The sequence below is a fragment of the Dermacentor silvarum genome, chromosome 9 (genome assembly GCF_013339745.2).
Source record: "Dermacentor silvarum isolate Dsil-2018 chromosome 9, BIME_Dsil_1.4, whole genome shotgun sequence".
Taxonomy (NCBI): domain Eukaryota; kingdom Metazoa; phylum Arthropoda; class Arachnida; order Ixodida; family Ixodidae; genus Dermacentor; species Dermacentor silvarum.
Genome location: NC_051162.1, coordinates 147,364,551 through 147,382,496, shown reverse-complemented (window position 1 = coordinate 147,382,496; position 17,946 = coordinate 147,364,551). Strand labels below are relative to the sequence as shown.

At 49.8% G+C, this 17,946-nt stretch overlaps 1 protein-coding gene across 11 annotated transcripts in view; it reads left to right on the top strand.

The window, feature by feature from the left end:
- LOC119464516 (CUGBP Elav-like family member 2) overlaps positions 1 to 17,946 on the top strand; it is a 521,231-nt gene that overhangs the window by 259,823 nt on the left and 243,462 nt on the right. Inside the window, exon 1 of one of the 11 annotated variants that reach the window (XM_049655501.1) lies at positions 10,389 to 11,167. The exons of the other annotated variants lie outside the window; for them this stretch is intronic. The gene's annotated coding sequence lies outside the window, so the exon portion shown is untranslated. Of the gene's footprint in view, positions 1 to 10,388; positions 11,168 to 17,946 lie in introns of those variants that run through there. 11 annotated transcript variants of the gene reach the window in all.

Here is a 17,946-nt window from a genome sequence, read left to right as displayed (position 1 = left end):
GTTCGCGCGTAAGCGCATGCGTCACGCAGGAACAAGCAAGTACTCCTAAAGCTAGGGACTCTAAAGTGTAATGACAAGTTAATTAGGCCCAAGTTAATTTGTTTTTCGTGACGCGATTTAAACTTATTTGACAGAAATAGATTGGTCGTTAGAGGAACAATCTAGTCGGAACCGCAGTGCGCTTACGTTGGTGCGACGTAACAAATTTAGAGGTATTTTCGTGTTCAGCAACATTTCTCGAAAATCATTAGGCTGAATCTTGGCTACATTTAGAATGCGGTGTAATCGTTTGTTCACGGACAAACTAATTAACTGGCCACGCCAAGACGTCGGTCCAGCTCCTGTATACGGCGGCACGAGGTGCTATATAGCGTGGCGACTTCAAACGAGTACTTCGTTTATGCGAGGTTGCGGGTTTCCAGCAACCGTATACGATTGGCGTTTCTCGGGTCCGAGAAGTGTAGCTTACAACTCAACTTAACATTTCAGTTTAGTGTCCCTGTGGCTTCCACGGAGGGCTGTGACATGAGCGTGATTGTACGGCGTTGTAGAAAGGCAACTTCTAACGCGCGAAAACGCGGGACGCAGCAAAGCGGACGCCTGCGTAACGCCGTGTACGTGCCCCCTTTCTCGTGTCACGTGTTTTCACGTTGTAAGACTGGTCCTTGCAGTGTACTCAATAGCCATTAGCCCATAGAACCAGTTACAGGGCATGTCAGCGCCCGCAACTCATTCGCGTATACATTAAGCGGTTAGCGCGTTCGAGTCGATGGCTGTACGTAATAAACGGACGTTTCGTGTCGCCTACTTTTGCGTACGAAGCCGTTTGAAGTGCGTTAAGTGCCAAGTATTTACGCGTATAAACACTCACCCATCTGAGTGCCTGTGAGTTTCCTCTTTAGACACTTGATTTACCGACGAGTCGGCGAGTGGCGGTCTGAAATGCGGCTTATATCGCGCGCTGGTATGAACCGTCGCTCATTACGGACGTAAGTAGGTTACAGTAGCCGCGGCGCGATTTGCGTTGGTCGACTGTTTTTTTACCTTCCACGTAATTCACCGAGACGAAGCGAGCGTGCTCACGATATCGTCGTACGTCCCCTCCATTTAGAACGCCCGCGTTTATAGCCACAGAATCTTTTCATCCCTTGCTGGGGCGTACGTGGCCTTTACCTTACGCAGTTTTTTTTTTGTCGACTTGCTTTAGTTTGCTTTACTGGATTTGTCTGTTTACTACACGTTTCACCACTTTTTTCTTTTTCTTTCTTTCTTTCTTTGCGTTCTGGTTCTACTTTCTTTCTTCATTTCTCTGTGCATGCCTGGAGTTGTTCTTCCGTTCCCAGCCTCTATGCGTCGACCCACCCCACACACCCGACGGAGTTGCTTTCCACTGTTTGCTGTGCGCTCTCTCTCTCTCGTAACGCGTGCGCCGGCGTCTCCTTTTTCCCGCCGCACCGCGCGAGTTTCAATTTGGCCGCGCCTGCGAAATGCGAGCAAATAGAAGAGGTGCGCAACAACAAACAAGCGGCCAAGGAAGCGCGTCCCGGAGAAGCGAAGAAAAGCGCTGGCGCCCGCGTTTTCGACAGCGAGAGTATACGCGCGCGCACCGCGGACGTATACGGCGCCGGGCAGCGGGGTTTTCCCCTTCAGCCGGCAACGAATAAGCCTGGTTTGGGGCGTGTGTCGGTGACTCGGGCGTATTTGTCCGAATATCGATGTTCTTTTCTTATTTGCCGAGAAAGGGAAAGGCAGGAGAGGGCGCCCGCTCCTTTGGGGCGTCGCCTTGCGCCGAGCTGTATTTACAAATTCCGATTCTCCCCTCCGATCGTGGTGGGGAGAAGCGCATATTTAGTGTCATCTTTTCGTTACCGTTTCGCTTGTTTTATTTGTCGTATTTGTCTTCGCCGTGCTAGTTGGGTTTCCGCGTTTTACGCTTCTCACTTTGTTGTCGCACTTTTTTTTTTCTGCTTCATGAAGGCTAGGGTTGAGGGGGGGAGAGAGAGAGAGAGAAGGGAAAGCTCAGAATGACATCGAGGCACCCTTATGGGAGCGGGCTCGATCGACTGCTTTATGTACAAACGCGGTACTCCCTCCATTCGCCATTTGTGCGACATTCGACGCTTTTGGCTGCTTCTCATTTCGGCCCTTTTCGAAGCTCTGCCGCAACGGGTCGGGAGCCGAACCCGCGACCTCGTGCTCAACAGTGTAGAACGCCGTAGCCACTGGGCCGCCGCGGCTGCCCCAGTCGTGCGTGCATGAAACCCGCGAAAGCGAAACTATGCTTATCAAGGTGGCGGCGGCTGCTGCCGCTGCTTTTTTTGCCTGGGTTTCATCATGCCGTCACGTCACGTTTTTTTTTTTCGTTTTTTTTTTCTATAAATGGCGTCGTCGCGGCCAATCGGGCGAGTCGGATTATGTGTCCTTACCGCGACTGGCAAGAAGGGGACGCGAAGGCGACGCACCGTCGTCGGCTTTCTTTAAAACCTGGCTTCGACCGCGTGCCCCCAATGCTTACGTAATGATTGCCCCGGCTATAACTGTAGCGCTAAACCGTGCACTGTCCGTCATGGTAACGTTTCAAGTTCCTCGGCGTGCTTACTTGCGCTTCTGTACGGCAGTCCTCCTTCGATTGAGTTTTTTTTTTTTTTTCGTCGCCTTTCGGAATCGGGACTGACAGCAGGTAAGGAAATTCCTAGCCAGACCTGACACTGAAGTGGGGGGCAGAAGGAGCTGACGAAAAAGAAAATGCAACAGTTTCGACCTTCCGAAGGTGAACGAGCTCTTTGAAATCTTCAATTCGGTTGCCCAACGTTGAAAACTGACGTAACAGCTGGGGGATGGAGAGCTCATCTCTCCGGCGAATATACGTTAAAGATAAAGTTATATATCATGACCATATAAAGTCAATTCATGATTAACAAAGTCGAGCCCCTCGATTTCCCTTCTTCTCTCGTTTATATATATATAGTGCTCCCACATCGTGGCATGGTGCAAGCGAAAGTGAGGGCTGCGAGTTTTGGAGGAGGGAAATATGAAGGAAAATTACCCGTGCGTGAATCTGGAATAAAGGCTGAACGCAAGTAGGTTTCGACGACTTTGCACAGCGACAACCGGGATTCACCGTACGCCGTGTAGTCAAATATGGACAGGCAACAAAGTAAAGAGCTGAGGAAAGTGGTGGGGTGATAGGTCCCTCTATAGGGGACCTTGACTACTCGGGGGACCGAGACTTGCTCTAAAAAGTAAACTAAGGAAAATGAATGAAACCAGACAAAGGAATCTTGCACCGACGTTCTCGGAAAACTCGGTAGACCGCAATGCAGTGTCTTCGAAGGAGAAGGAGCGGTGATTCGGTTTTACTTCTTCGCGCTGCCGAACGTTCTCGGGCTATACCTCGAAGGTTAGCAGATGCGGGTCGTTGCATTTGCGTTGACGTTCGGCTTTCGTGTTTGCAGTTTGCTCCACTGCCATTTCGTTCGCGCAAAGCAAATAAGCTGGCATTATTACGAGATTGGGAAACAGCCCCCCCCCCCTTTCCCTCTCCCTTTTCTCGTTCGCTCGCAGACCTTGAGGGGAAACGGCTGTCGGAGGACTTTCGACGCTTTCGTAGCTTTATATATATATATATATATATATATATATATATATATGCCAACTTTTTTACGCTGTTGTGGTCTTCTCCATTTCGAATGCAGATTCATCTCGCAATACATGTCTCTCGTTGCCTCCGGTGCTTGCAACACGTGGCGCGGCAATCATAAGGTTGGCTGGCGGCCACATTTCTCGTCCCTTGTTTTCTTTTCTTTTTTTCTTTTTGTGTAGTTCGCTTTGCGCGGCTTAAGCATATGAAGCGCACGATCGCGCCGTTGTTGGTCCCGCTGTCGCAGAACACGTGTGCGCTCGCGCGCTCTATTGATGCGCGCCTTGACCGGAGGGCCTAACGGTTTTCCTCGGCGCTGGGCATTCCGCGCACGCGCTAGCAACAGGTCGTGGGGGATAAGTGGCTGCCATGTTTTCCTGCTAAGCTCGAGGTTGGTTGCCGGTTCGAGTACCGTGCGCGCGGCGGCTGCACCTTTCCGCAGTCAGAACTCAAAAAAAAAAAAAAAACGCTCGTGTACGCAGTTTTGGGTACATGGTATATATATATGTGTGTGCGTGCGCGCGCTTAGACGCGTGGCAACGTCTGTCGCTTTTTTTGACAGGTTGTCAGGTGCTACTGACGCACTAGCGCATGTGTACTTGCGCTCCGTAACTGTCCTTTAGCTCTTTCTTTGCGACAGCAGCGCAAAGCTTGCTAGATGTGGGGTGTCCTGTGTCCACCGACGTTGTGTCATCTTCAGGTTTCCTCCTCAACCTTAGCGTCAGCCTCGCATTGGCGGAGGTAAACAAGACGCTAGCCTACCTACTTAGAATCGAGCTTGCACTCCTGCGACTACGTGCAGTTGATAGCCTGACAGGCCTCAACGCTGTTCTTTCGGGCAACTGTAGAGCTTTGTAGTTTGTGCGGGGATTTGGGCGCCACGCAACCTGCGAGAGTCGTACGTACCGTGCATGTATTTGAGAGGCTAAAGCTGCGGACACTACAGTCTCGCGTATAGTACAGCACAGGACGGCAGTGTTCGTACGCAAAGTCGTTCTTAACACCGCGTGAGCGTCTGCCGTGAGAGCGCGCTGCTCTCACTGTATATAGTTAGTATAGAGCTAGAGTACAGAGCCGCAGTGCCACCTCCTAGATAGGCTCAGTCGTGCTCAAGTTTTCCCTTTTCATCTCTCTCTCTCCCTCCCTCCATAGAGCGCCGCGCACGTCTTGGTGCATTACGATCTGGCTGGGTCTCGATTCTAATAGCCGCGCGGTTACCTCGAAATGCATTGACTCAGGTGGTCTGCCTTTACATAAAAAAATCCGAATCGCCGCATCCCTGCCCTGTTGAATTACTTTTCTTTTTTCGATCTCGGGCCGCGTGCGTCGCGGTACGAAGCTCGGCCGCCCTTGCCCTCTTCAAAGCCGTTCCTCGCGGCCACGTGACTTCGAGGTTGGGCACGTGGGGGAGCCCTTTTAAGTGCAGGCCCGCGACTGGCGTTTCGTCATCGCTCGCAGTGCGTAATGCTGAGGAAGGAAGGGAGGGAGTTCCCGGGCCCATTCCGCCGAGCACTCCTCGTACTGTGTCATCCCGACCTGCTTTCATCTTCTTGTCCGTTTTCTTTTGCCCCCTGCGTCTCTCGATCTTTATTAATTTAACGGTGGTGGACGGCGCAAGGTGCATCTCTCTTCTCAAGGGTCTCTCCCTGTGTTCCATTGCGCTTTTGCGTCTCCCCCCCCTCCCCCAACCACACTTCGTCTTATTTCTTTTACCTGCATTTCCCCGGTTACGCCGCGTACTTATACTCAGCCGTCGAGAACGAAGGGGAAAAAAAATGTAGGGAACTTGGGGAGTGTAGGGAGGGAGAGCTTGCATTGCAGGGGATCTGGTTTGTTCATTAGAACGTAATCCCGATATAAGCCCCCCTCTCCTCTCCCCCACTTTCCCTTTCTTGCTTCCTCGTACCTTGCACTGTCCCCCCCCCCCCTTTTTTTTTTCTTGTTTGTGTGCGTCATTCTCGATTTTTCGTTCGTGTCACGTTTCCTGCTTTCCTTGTTATTTTCATTTCTTTCCTCTTCAGCGCCACGCGAAGTGGGTTCTGGGCAGGACAGGAAATTAAAGATTTTGTTCGTCTTTTGATCGATGCTTTGGGCCTGATTAACTTCTACCTGGTGTACTTCTTTTGCCCTGTATGTTTGATTTGGGGACTCGAGGCCTTTCATATCTCGGCCCTTAGATGTGTGTGTTTTTTCATCAGCCGCAATATATTTTTTCGACGTCCCCCGTATGCTTTTACAGCCAGCAGCGGCGCAGGCAATGCGAAGTTCTTCCACCGCGTGTGCCCGGAGGAGTGTGCGTTGTGATTTGGGCGGCTCGATGCGAACTCCTGGTAGCAGCGTTCCGAAAGGCTCCTCAAAATTAAATAGCCTTTTACCTGAGAGGTGTATTTGGAGCGTGGTTTGGAGTGGGAGGCTGTTATCTCTCCCGTAAACTGGAGCGCGTGCTTTTTTTTTTTTTTTTTCACTTTAATCAGACGAGTAACTTTGGCAGTGCCCTCGGCGCTGTCTCCTTCATTGCTTTGGCATGACTAAGGGAGATTGGAGAGATTTTGATTATAACATTAACCAAACGTAGGCACTCAATTCCACGTCAAGGAAAAGTACAAGTACACAAAAGCTCACATTTATTTCTAGTCTTGCAGAGTCGATTCGTACGAAAAAGAAAAAAAAATGCTATTTGAGCCAAAATCATATTTGGTAATTCAGCTATTCACAACTTAAACTTAGGTCCAACGTATCGAAAACGCTACTCTGGACTTCGCTTTTAGTTTCGCGCGCTTAAATCATACTTTTGAGGCATCCAAATCAACGTATCGACAATACTAGGTTGGGAATTTGCGGGGTTAAAGCAATCTAAGTTCAGTTGGTGTCATAATTGACGGGGTTCATTCGTGCGGGGCAACTTAGTCTTCTTCTGTGCGGTGAAATAGAATTTTCGTTCGCCACCATAGAAGCTTTAATCTGTCTTAAAATATTTCCGAAGCATTCCTAAATTCGGGCGCTCTGTGAGACGCCGATAACTGGCTTGTACTTCAGTAGGCGCATCTATTAATTACTTTTGTGCAATTGAAATACGCTGATGGAGTGCCAGCGTGAATTTGAGCGTTACTCGGTCCTCTAGCCGCCGACCAGTGGTGCTGATAAAATGTAATTCAACCGCTCCACGCTCGTTTGTCATTTTGAGCAATACAGAACTGCGCAGGTCTGTTAGGAGATGTGATATTCACGCGTGTATACGTATAATGTATCGATGGATTGCATTGACGTCATCGTGGCCGCCATCTTGAGGTACTAGCACGTCGAGAAGCATCGTGACGAAGTAACGCTAACAGCACGACAGGCACGTCTCGAATCGAGTTGCTAACTGATAAGTGATAAAGTAGTGTATACAACGGTCAGCGTCAAAACGCAAAGCGGTGATATATGGCACTGACGTCATCGTGTCCCCCATGTTTGGATATTGAAATGTTGAGAAGCTGCTTTCGTGACGGTCACGTGCAAGCTATCTATTGGGAGTCTACTTTTCCCGCAGTGCTCAAGGAATGCTTACGCGTACGCCGGTGCTTGTGCCCGAATCTAATCAGGAGAAGGTAGTAAATTCTCGTGTGTTTTAGATAATCGAAAACGATGAGTAAGTTGGACCGGAAAGAAACGTCTGCGGCTGTGTCAATCTTGACTTACGCCGGTAGCAACCGGCTAAGGTCATAAATGTATCCTATAAAGATGATGTTACTTCCAGGGAGTAATCGAAGTCGCTCTTTCCTTTTCTCCTCTGTCTTTCTCTCGAGCTGTTTTTTGTTAATGATTCTTTACTTTACCCCACTGATACCAGGTTATAGCTGGGCTATAGATTTGTGCGCTTCGTTCTTGCTTTTTCGGAGCTTTCCCGGCCGCGATCCCATCTGGCTGGTCCGACCTGGCTTCTTAATGTGATTTCGTGAAGTGGTCCTTGGGGGATTTAATATTTCGCTGTAATAAAACGCTCTCGCATTTGCCGCAAAGGGGACGCAGCTGTTATATTGCATTAAGGCTGCTCTGGGTTCTCGGCGTTGCGAAAACCCTCGATTGCGTCTTATATACTCGTCCTTTTTTTTTTAAGCTTAAAAGTTTTCGTGGCCCTGATGCCATCGACATATTGGGTTCGCTCATGTTGGGTTCCGCCAGGTGGCCGGAATTATCCTTATTTGATTTTATTCCGTAATGAGTGCGCGCCGGCGTATCTTGGGAAGTGCTGCGACGTTTTTGTATTAAGCTTGTAGCTCGCTTCTTCTTTCGGCGCGTGTCGGAGTAGTGGCAGTTTCGAAATATAGAAACACGGGTATTCAGTCGCTCCTTGTATAGCCGTGCGTGAAGCAATACGACCTAGGACGTAAGTTTGATGTTGTAAGTCGTCTCGGATTGGCTTCGTCCCGAGTCGCTCAGCGTTGCCGTGGAACTCCTTTTGCTTCGTCAACACGAAGCGAGAGCATAAAGAATTGCTAAATCCGTGCCGATTTCCAGCGCTTGCTGAGCCCGAGGTCGTGGGTTTGAACCCCGCCGCGACGGCCGCATTTTGATGAGGGTGAACTGAAAAAAAAAAAAAAACCCTAGCTTATAGGAGTGCGCGTCATCAGAGAACCCCAGAAGGTCCAAATTAATCCGGAGTCCCCCGTTTCTGCGTGCAGACCCTAGTTTCGGCACCTGAAACGGCGGAATTGATTTTTTTTTTTTTTTTTTGCTCTTTAATTTCGCGCGCGCGGCGGCGATAACGGCATGGCGACGACCGATTTAACCACGTTCAGAGCGCATGCGCAGATGCCGTGTCGGCGCCATGCTGGCATTAGTCCACGCCCCCATCCCGCTGTACCACGAATAAGGGAATATAGTCGTCAACCTTTTCCCGCCATATAAAGTTAAGCGACTCTACAACGAACGCCTCTACAACGAAATGACCTGTATAACGAAGGAATCATTCTGTGCCGGTTCTGTAGCGAGATGTGCAATGTGCGACCTTTACAACGAAGTCACCTGTATAGCGAATGATTTCGGCGGCCCCTAACACTTCATTATAAAGGCGTTCGACGTTAATGCTAGAGTATATATAATTAGTTAATGCTAGAGTTTAATTTGATGTAGTATTGCTCTTCGGTGTGCCCCTGTAAAGTCAAAAATTCTCAGTAGAGGCTCTTCTTAGTCTACGAAAAGCCTGCGATCACAGAGTGCTCTTAAATTTAGACGTTGTGTTTCAATCGGCGCTTGCGCCGGCAATTGCGACCCCAGTTTTGTTTACGTGTCTCGCCGTCTAATAAACGATGTTGTTTTCAATGCCGGCGGGACCTCCTTCGTCGTTCGCGCCTTTGCCTTCCTTCCGCGATCGCAATTTGTCGCCGGCATGATCACTCTACGCCGTGTCGCTTGCGAACTTCCCCTTGGGCTACTTGTTAGTGAAACTCGCTCGTCGATGTTTCGCAAGCGCGCATTTCTGTGGATTGTACCTTCACTTGCGTACTCTGGAGTATATTTCCTGTAGGGGTTTACTAACTACGTAATTTCAAATCGAGCACAAATATTCGGAAGATGCTAGCTTCGAATATTGTATCTGATACCGAGTAACAAACTCTTCTTTACAAGTGGAATGAACTCGGGAGAAAGTGGCAGTTTTTTTTTTTTTTTTTCAGTATGCGCAGTGCGATTAGCTCAATCAAGCGGTTTTTTTTTTTTTTAATCGGCAAAGATTGAAAGGTAGCGATAGCAGTGGGCTTCTTCGAAATGCTTTTGTGCCGGGTGCACGCTAAGTGGCAATCATTCTACAATAATCGTACGCAGTGTTCGTAGAACTCGAATATCAAAGTTTCAAATGCAGAGACTTTAACAGAGTGTAATGGTGTGTGATGCGTAATCGATGGATAGAGGTGTACATTTTATTGTAGGGAAGACAGGTCGACCTGAGCTAGTGTGCTCTAGAAATTTTCAATGCATTACCCCTTCCAGCCTTTGTTCCCCCTGCCCTGCCTCTCACACACCCGGACCCAGTTTTAGAAGCGTCTATAAAACGCGAGGAGTAAATTGGCTAACAGTTCGTTAACCGGCGTACTGTGACCGATCCTTACATCTGTTGGATATGGAGCCCTGCATCATATATACGTGAAACTGGAAATACAATCAAAAACGGTAATACACAAAATTTCTGTTGCGCCAGTGCTATTTGACCCAAGAGACATCCCGGGACCGTATATGCCGCTCAACTCCGGGGCCCACCGTTTCCGGGTGACGTCACCCCTTCCGGCGGGTAGGGCGGGCACGCAGTCATTTCCGGTTTGTTGGCTTCACCCTAATGTGCCGCATCTTACCCACCCGAAGTGCACAGTGTGGAGGCGCAGATTATACTGCGCACAAATAAAACCAGCAGTGAAAAGGACACCGTTCTCTCTTGTACCGGCGTTATTTGACGTTCGCTGTCCCCAAATCGCAAAACACCTCTCACGCAGAGCCAAATGCCACCAGCCGGCGGGGTCCACCGCCGGCGAGTGACGTCACTTCCGAGAGAGCGCGCGTTCGAGCTCGAGCTGCTTCCACCGCGGCTTGGGGGTGGCGCTGCGGGCGGCAGCGTCTCGTCCTCCCTTCAGCTAACGGCGCGCTTTTTCTCTCTCTCCCTGTACCGGCTGTTTTACGTATCTCTCTCTCTCTCTCTCCCTTCATCCCTGGCCTCCTCTTTGTTTTTGCTAGGGGCGCTGGCCTCGCCGATCCTCGCCGGGGCCCGGCTGCTACCGGCGAGGAGCCAGCGGCCGATCGACGGCAGGCCGCAGTCTGCGCTTCGCAACCGAAGCGCGCTGATCGTGTGCGCTGTGTGGCTCCGTCGTGCGTGTTCTTGCACGTTTCGGAAACGCGGTCGGCCGTAGTGTACGTGGTGTAGTCGTCCGACGCTCGCCGACGTTGTCGTTTCACTTCAGTGAGATATAAGGCGTCGAGGAGGAGTCCCCGTGCTATTTTTTTTTTATCGGTGCACTTTCTCTCCTACCGCCTGCGCTTCCCCCTTTTATTTTATTCGGTGCGCGAGTAGATAATAGTGCCTCATTCTTGGATCTCTCGAGCAGAGGAACCGGCACGTGAGCCGAGATGCCCGTGCCACTTGTGACGTAAAGTAGAGGAGGATAACTTATTTTTTTCTTTTTTTTTTATTCCGAGTGAATACTTTTGGCGTCTCCGTACCGACTACTGGGTGTGCCGATTCGTTTCGCAAAAAAACAAAGAGAAGTGTTATTTACTTTATTTCAACCTTTTAGTTTTTTTTTTTTTTTCGTTTCTTTTTCTCCTCCCTCGGTTGTGGCGTGTCCGCGATGGTGAGCTCTGTTGTTGTGTCTTCGACGTCTTCTTCTTCATCGCTGTCGTCAACTGCGCCCTGCGTCCGAGTGGAATACTATCGGTGCCGTCGCTGCCACCACGAGTGCGAGTCTCCCGCTGTTGTTGTTGTGCTGCGGCGTTGTCGTGAGTCCGCGACCCGTGGATGCGGTGCGAGCAGCCGGCTGTGAAGGCGGATTGCGGCCTCACGTGAGTGTCACTGGCTGAAGCGCGTCGTCCGCGCTTCGTCTCGCACTCTTTTCTGCTTTGAAACGCTACGAAAAGAAAAGCGCGGCCCAGTAACGAGATTCGCTCGTTGTGTCGAAAAGGTGCGCTTGCTTTCGCGTGCGTTTGTGATTAGTCGCTTTCGGTGCCCGCGCACTTAGACTTAGAATCTGACTTTAGACCTAGATCTAAGACTTTAAAATGTAGACTTTAGTTGATTTTTTTTTTCAATGTATAATCTATATAGGCTTTTCTAGGCATCTATATAAAGTCTAATGGTCTTGTCAGCTCCTGTCTAGGTCGTGGACAGTTTACTGACACGCAAGACGAATATTTTATGGCGATAGTAGCTGGTCTTTAGGGTCCCTTTAGGTAGCCGGAATTTCTTTTTTATTTTATTTTCACGAAGGGTGACCAACCTCACGCGTAGCTTGCGAAGGAAACGCAGTACCTGACAGTGAGCTAACCTTCTACGTGCGCTATTTCTCTGGTCTGACAACCGCGTCGTAGTTGCCCTTGGATGCGTCAGATTAGTCCAGGCTGTTCTGATTTGGCCATTGTTAATTGTAGGCGCACTGGAACTTCCTTCGCCGTCTGGGAATGTTCGAGTTCCACCGCGGGTCCGAGCTTTGCGCGGTCAAGCGCCTCTTCGATCGCCCTATAGCACCGCGTGCCTTCGAATGTATTTTAAGTCACCGCGAGGTCGCGTTATCGAGAGTCGATTGTCCTTTTTCCGGACGATATCTGTAATTGTCCCACGCTCGCAGATAAGATACGGTTAGGCTGTTTCGTGGTACGTTGCAGGTACGTGCAGCTCAAAGATAGACGAGAACAGACACGACAGGGGGGGGGGGGGGGGGGGGGGGGCGCAGGGCTGCGTCCCGTTCTGGGATCTGTTCTCGTCTGATAACTTTGCCTCTTCTTTGCTCTCGGGTAAAGACCGCTCGCCATGATTTGTCAGGTTGGCGTCAGTAGAAGCGGGGGAGTTTTAATGAGCTTTCGCGAGAAATGAATTAGTAGTACGTACCTAGCGTGCTTTGGCACGGTGCATTCGGTTTCAGGGGGGCTTTCGCGCCAACAACATGCACTTTCCCATGGACCTTGAAGTTAGCGCAAAGTGGATATTGCAATAAAACGGCCTAGGGAACTGCGCTGCCTGCCTCAGATTTTTTTTTAATTTTTGTTTATTTGCGCCGTACTTAACATTCCCCCGTGTTGACATTGAGATAAATCGACTAAGTGTCCCGCCGAACTTTTTTTTCTCATTATTTTATTTGTTTTTGTACGGTTTTCTAACGAAGGCGCGGCTGCGCACAGCGCAGCTTTAGGAGTAACATCGCGAAGCTCTCTTGCTTCGGGGTTAAACCTGCAGGTTTCGGTTGCGATCATTTTTTTTTTTTTAATTTCTTGGAGCGCGTGGTGTTAAACCTGTAGAGAAAGCGTAAATGTACCGGCGAAAAAAAAAATATCTGAGACTTTGACCCGATCTTCAGCGGTCTAATCCCTACTCTGTGTCGGTTAAGAGGGTAAACGGTGACGAAAGAGGAAGTTCGGGATAATGATTCAAACAAGGACAGTGGTGCGATGATGTTGGTCACCTGCGCAGTACCCTGGAGGCCAGTCTTGTGTCGTACGAGAACTGTAGCATGACCCGTAGTGTTGTCGTTAAACCTACGTGTAGATTTATCGTAGGATCAAATTAGAATTTTTAACGATCTTGCGCACTTTAGTTCCGTCTTTGTGCGTACCGATTTGGTACACACTGGTACCTCCTGACGATTCCCAATTCGGAGGTTTGCGGCTTGCATTTTTTCTTTTACTTCAAAACAGCGCGAAGCCGGGCGTACCTTTTCGACACAAGCGGGCACGCTTCACTCTGATGCTGGGCCTCGCGCGTTCTTTCACTGCCGCCTCGCAACTCGCCTAAGACAGCAGGACCTCGACGAACGCGAGGCTGTTTTCCTTCGTCGAAAAACCCACAAGGCTGTGTTTTCGTGTTTTTCGAGTTCATCTGCGCAGCGCGCGAAGCGGAGTCGTGTACGTACAAAGGACGACACTCCCGTATTCTGTCGACCCTGAGTCAGCCGGCTTCGGCGTTCCTAAACTCCGCTTCTTTCAAGGGCCTCCTCGAAATAAACAAATTAAAAAGCAGGCTGATTTGCTACGGAGACACACGGTCGGCGGCGGCCGCATTTGCATTCGTAAGCTCAGCTTGGTTCGAGGAGAGCGTTCCGCTGACGGATTGCAGTTGTCGTTCGCGAGCGTCATCTGTTGTCCTTGTGTGGCGGGGCAGGCCTCCCCTCCGGTTCCTAATTGGACGTTTTATTGCTCGCACTCGGCGCGGTTCTTGCTGTCTTCGGCTGCTTGCGTGCGTCGAGGTGTGCAGTGAGGCGCGACGCGCCGACGCTCCTACGACGCGCGCGCTGGCGCGTGGCGACGCGAGGGCGCGCGGGAGACGCGGCTTCCATGGAGTTTGCCGGCGATGCCGAAGAGTCGCGCTTCGTTCTTGGACTTCAACTTTTTTTTTTTTTTTGTCGCTTTCTCGTTTTTGTAGATTTCAGGTTCTGTCGTTAACCGTTACTGGTGCGGTAAATCTTCGCCACGGGGAAAAGCGGCTGCGTTCCGATTGCCGCCAGATTAAGTCGGTGTGTGTCGGTGAAGCGGGCGCTTGATTTGTAGCCGTCGCTGCCTGCGTACAGGTGCCCGCGACGTCTCTGATGGCGGCGCCTGGGTGCTGAGCCGTTTGATCGAGGAAGAGCGTGTGTTTGACACGTGGCTGCTGGTTTCGGTGTACCGGATTCGGTAAAACGTTCGTGAGAGGGACCGAACGTTTCGGTAAAGTCGGTACCGGTTGCTCGAACTAAACGTTTACCCGCGGCATATTGTCGCTCTATACAGCACTTCTTAGCAAGCGGTTACTATTTCTGCCCCTCAACCGGTAACCTGCCTCTCGTCTCGTGTACTGCGCAAGTGACGTCATCAATGCGTTTTGTACGTGATTCTGGTTATGAGATATGAGACTATTCCATGTCAGGGCCTGTGGGCTTTTTTTTTTTTTTTTTTCTTATGGAGAACAGGTTTGACTTCAGTGTTTTCCTGACGGTTAGGCTAAAACGCTCAACTTCGACACGGTACCGCATATAACGATAAAAAAATGACGTGACTAGGCAGGATTAACGCGCAGGAGCGCTTGCTTGCTATATAGTTTTACTAGCAGCAAACAAGCAAGTAAGCAAGCAAACAAGTAAGCAAGCAAACAAAATGCCCTCACGCATAACATAGTTTAGCCAGCGTCTTAATCCAGCAGGTACTTAACAGACGAGGCTAAAGTGGTCGCTTTGAGTTTAGGAAGCGTAGTTGCTTTTCTCAAAGTACCGATGGCTGACATGTGAAGGAATGTACGTTCCTTGGTGCCTTGACCAGGTGCTAAATGTTGACTGTGGTGTAAAGAAAAAGTGCGGTTCGTCCTGACAGCCACCACAACGCATAACCAGACGTGCACAATTATCGACACTTAGCAACAAGGCAACAAACGGTACCACTCGACCGCATTGAGATAGGGGAGCAAACCAATGTCGTTTCGCGTACTTCGAGGCGAGCTAGAACTCCAGGCGGATGGAATGAATTCGGAACCCTCCGCTATGCGGCGGAACATCAGTTTCTAGGAATGATTCATACCGATTTTGTGGCTTACACGTGATCCCGAAACCCAGCAGCCACGGTCAACTATCGCTTTCTTTGTTCTCCGGCGCCACAGGTGGGACCGCTTTCGGGAGGCGCGGCGGGACAATCAGGTACCGCAGCTGCCGTTATCGAGCTCGTTTCGTTATGACAGACGATTTGTAATGCACGCTGTTATGCAAATTTTACGACGAGAAGAATAGAAAAAAAAAAAGAGAAACGAATCAAGTTTCACGAACCGCGGACGTGCGAGAGCTCTTTACTTGTTCACGCTATCGCTCGCGATCAATATTTGTCGAGGTGGACCGGCATTCTCCACGAGTTTCATTATCGACGAAAACGTGATGGGAAGTGAACGAGAGCCATTCACGCAAGAGATTTAGCTTGCGTGGCGCAGTTGTCCGAGTGAAACGTTGTAATCAAAGCGAAACAATAGGCGCTTAAAAAGTGTGATCGGTTGTCGCAGTTTAATGCTAGCACATTCGGGAATCGCTGTTTCGACTTGTTGCCGAATACGTTTTACGTTATCTATTCACCAGTGTCAGTTGGATGTGCAGTCGGCGTCGAAACATTACGCACCGCGGGATATGACAAAACGTTCGACGTCCCGGCAGTTTGTGACCGCATCAAGTAAAACTGTACAGTGTCGTGCAGTGGCAGGAAATCCGAATACCGATATGTGTACCCAAGTTGCCGAAAGCGTCAGCGTTTTCACAGATCTCGCGGTACGCGAACTTGTGACCGGTACGGTTACTCTTAACCTTAACTGACCAGCGTCGGGCACTTGCCAATTTTTTTTTTTTTTCTTCCCAGCAACTCCGAAGCCGTGTCTCCGCCGTGGCCTTGTGTTTCACAGAGTGTTTACATTGTTAGATCACGTTGTGCCCAGCACACGTTTATGTATTTTGCGCAAGAGTGTGTTGCTGCATGACAACTTTACGTGTGTCAGCGTAGCAAGCTGTGTCTGGGGCATCGCTTCGTCTTGACTGCGCGCTGCCCCACACTGGCGGGGTGCGTCTCTTCACGTTTTACCCTATCTCGCTTGACGCGGCAGTGGCCAAACGTGTTCGCGCGTATTCCGACGCGGGCGAAACCTGCGCGAAGAAGGAGAAACGAGTCCGTATTTAGCGGATTAACAAACTTGATTGTACTTCGTAACGCATTTCCAGACTCGTCGGCGTATCGCGCCTCAGTGGCATCATGACGAAGTTAGCGCAATCGCGAACATCGCCAACTATGTGCTATTCTGCAAGCACGAGCATTTTGAATAGGCATAGTTTCGAGCTCCGGCCCACTTATCGCGTTCGTGCTCCTGATCATATTACGTAACCCTGTTTTAAAGCCCAAGTTCCGATCGCGCAGAGCATCCTTAATTGGTGATGCGCTACCACGTCGCCAATGATGTCACCGAGCAGTCATGAATTTCACTGTGTCATGGCATATACTTCGTTGTACTCTAGGAAGTATAAATGGGTCTCCGGGATGTAACTAGACGAGCGTGCAATATAACGAGACCGTTTATCTGTCATTATGCGGCATACCGATCTCGTATGTTCACCTTGGCACAGGCGGCGTTGAGTGCCGTTCGCGGTAGCAGGGGGGCACCGGCCCCAAATACTTGTAGTGCGCGTCCTCAGGCGCGCAATCCCCACAACATATCATCCGAGCTGTGTTGGTGCGTAGCGCGTATCATCATTTGTTATTAAACATTTGAAAGGCATAATGTATGAGAAAAATGCAACACAGATGTAATAGAGACTTCAAGCGAACTCAGAGGGTGAAAATTGTAAACCAAGCATTATTCACGTGCTTCTGAGGGGGCAAGACGTTCATCTCGCGGCCATGCATTGTTCAACAGCGCTAGAAAAATGGCCGTGCACAGATACATATGCAACCATGCAATCCTGTGAGGTGTAGCTGGTTCCGCAGATTATGTCTGAACATTTCCAGGGCCCGGCTGTGGCAGTTGTGTCGAAGCATCAACGGGTCTGCTGTCGCGATATGCAAGAGACGTTTCAATCATTGATGAAAAGAAAGCAGGCAAGCGGTGGGTAGAGACGGAGTAGTAGCAGGCATAACTGTACAATACATAGCTATGTAGATGTATTAATGAAGAGAGAAAAGATCAAGGAGAGATATGCAAAATGCTAGACTGCACCTGATTAGCTCAGACGAGCTACTTAACTATGTGTCGGCGCCCCCGTTTCAAAGGGAAGGTCAGTAGAAATCATCGAGATTTATTTTCCTCCCATTCGGTCCGTCTCCGCATGCAGTGAAGGGCCCTCACCTCATTTAGCTGATAGGCGGAAATGGCGGAGGATGATCGAACGAACAGTGGACTAGGAGGCGATGGGGGAGGTCTCGGCGTCCGATGTCAGTTCGCGTCCTAAGCACGTGGTCGCGGTGCGCACCGTGGCTCATCGGGTCGCGCGAGTGTGTCGTCGTCTTCGTATACGCGGGGCTTCGCGACGTCCGAGTCACCGGTGAATCACGGACCGAAGTGTGTTCAGCACGAGGCGTGTCGCTCGACCACTCGGGCCACGACGCTTTCCGAAACTTAGAAGCTGCGACCGTGTTCGGTTTCGCGCTATTGGAGAAGCACTTTTAATTTTTGTGAGGTACTGCAGGAAATTGAGGTAGGTGTGATGGCGAGGATGACTGAGAGAGGGTTACCGGGAGGTTACAAACGCTTATTAATTTAAATCTAGCTTTCATGTAGCCCAAGAAGACTCAAATGGGGTTAGCGAAAATATTGTTATATCAGAAACTGAACGAACACATGAGTGCACAGGATAAGGAGATGGCCATTTGTTTCTTATTTCTACAGTTCAATTAAATAATAAATTTACCCTGTGCTTGGTCTGTGTTGATCGCCAATACATTCGTGACAAGAAAAGGACTCCCTCGGATCTCCTTATCTCGGTCATTATATATATGAGATCTGAGGGCAGCTCAAGCGCATAATTGTTTTGCAAGTTGGTTCTTATTACTTGCTGGTATTTTACGAACGCTAGAAATGAATGTTTTTTGTTCCAATAAACCGCTTAGATGCCAGAAGCAAAGCCTCCTTGCACCTGGGCAAA